The sequence below is a fragment of the Nicotiana tomentosiformis genome, chromosome 12 (genome assembly GCF_000390325.3).
Source record: "Nicotiana tomentosiformis chromosome 12, ASM39032v3, whole genome shotgun sequence".
Classification (NCBI taxonomy): Eukaryota; Viridiplantae; Streptophyta; class Magnoliopsida; order Solanales; family Solanaceae; genus Nicotiana; species Nicotiana tomentosiformis.
Genome location: NC_090823.1, coordinates 131,285,653 through 131,287,834, shown reverse-complemented (window position 1 = coordinate 131,287,834; position 2,182 = coordinate 131,285,653).

Below are 2,182 nucleotides of genomic sequence, written 5' to 3'. Positions count from 1 at the left end.
CGACGTCAAGGAGAGGAAGTAAGGGTTCCTGTCTGAGATGTTATTAATAGATAAGGAGCCAGTACGAGACGTAAGTTAAGACAAAGGAAATAACCCAAGAAAGATTACGCAGAATATTAATATGGGAATGGACCAACGAGCAGTTAGTAGTTGATTTAGGAAGAGTCTAGTTATGGATAGACAAGAGGTTACAGACAAATCAACAGATCGTGCAAGATAAACACAGTGAACCCCAACATGGGAATTCAGTCTCGCAGATACGACATCGTGACCCTTGGGAAATATTCAGACAAGAGTTGGGGTAGTTAAATGTACCGTATGAATGTTATGAAAATAAAAGATAGTCTTACTGGGAATACAGTCAAAACTTCAGTTCAGGAGCAACCCTACAAGCACAAAGGCATGGAAATAAGTAACTACGGATAATTATAGGCGAGGAAGAACATCAAAAATTCCGTCAAGTATACGATGTAATAAGCTCGCAGCTTTACAAGAGTCAGAAGGTCTTACTTAAGTACTACAACGAAAGACTAGTTGAGGAAATAAGGAAGAAGGCTTCAATCTAAGCACAGTGACCTAAAGAGGAAATGGTCATGTAAAAAAATAGTCTCACTACAACATTGTATGCACTCCAAGAGGAAATGGCACTTACCGTGGCTAAGGAATGGGAAGAAAAATCAAAAGTAATATTCGAGATCATATGAGTTGCACGAAAATTTCGGCATGCGTGGGAACTAAGATAAGCTAAGTACGCATGCAATAAGTGGAAAAACGACCTGGAAAAGTAATTGCTTACATTTAAAGAAAGTTGAGAAGGAACGAAATGAATTATTCGATCAGAGATCCAGAGTGAGTTATGTTATGAATGCACTTTAGATTTCGGAGTAATATCCATGCAACTTATATGTTGACAATCATATAGCTATAGAAGACTCTGGTATTAAGTTAAAAGAAAGAATTGAGTCCAGATCATAGACAAGGGATATAATTATTAAATGATGGTATAACGTATATACCATAGAGTCTAAGAACGGATAAAGTAATAACACATACCATGAGCTGCAGATCGGAAGATAGCTTACGCCTACACAAAGGTTGATCAGAAGGAAGAGGAAACTAAATAGTTACATCAACAAAGTAAATCAGGAGTCTGATTATTGGACCTGGGAAATTATAGAAATCGTGATTGAGGACATTGCAGAATCACTCTTAATATCAGAGATACAAGAGAGATAGTACAATAGCCATATTTTATAACGGCTCTACGATAAAGCCAGTCAGAAGGGTACCGGCCTCATAAGAAGTCAGAATGAAGCTCTCACCGGATTGTGTATGCACTAGAGGTGCAAGTATTATAATAGAGATTCAAATTGTGGATGTGAATTATACATGTGTTAAAGCGGGATCATGAAAGAGATAGAAGACGTGATGCGAGATTTTAAGGTAAATAAGGTAAAGGTGAACAACGTACAAGATACTCAAATGCAGAAGGTTGCGAAAAATCCATACTACAGATAGAAGGTTAGAAGCACTGGGATTCAGTATCCAGGAATGGTAGCGGCGTCGTTAGTGGCATATCTTCTGACCTATGGTTTCTAAGTATCGATAGGTCTAATTAAGAAAGTAAAGAAGAGTTAGAGACGATATGATGTCTCGCTTGATGTTCCAGAATAACATAAGAAAATTTATGGTACAAGCAAGTTGAAGGAAAGTGGTGAAATATATAAATAAATATGTGTAGGTCGCAAGATAAAATATGGTAAAGCAACAAGGTTTTAATAAGACAAGAGTAAGGATAAGAAAGGGCGAGTGAGAAGGTGACGAGAATGGATAAGTTCTCAGGATTAAGCCAGGAAAACAAGAAGAGCTGAGGGTTTTTCTAAGTTATACAAAGCTCAGTATAGCCTGAATGAACTCAAAGGACTCTAAGATTAATGGCATTTAGAAGAGATGGAATGTTGTCCTGATAGTACAATGAGGGTGTAATTGTGATAGATAAAGGATGACATTTGGGCCTTAGATTGAGTAATGATTTGAAGAGGATTTCATGAATTGCGCGGGATTAAAATACCCACGTAAATGAATCACATTGGGATGCTATAAAATACGGTTATTGAAGTACAGTATCGCCGCTAAGTGGATAAGGAAAATCACTTCAAATATTCCTCGATGCAACGTAAGC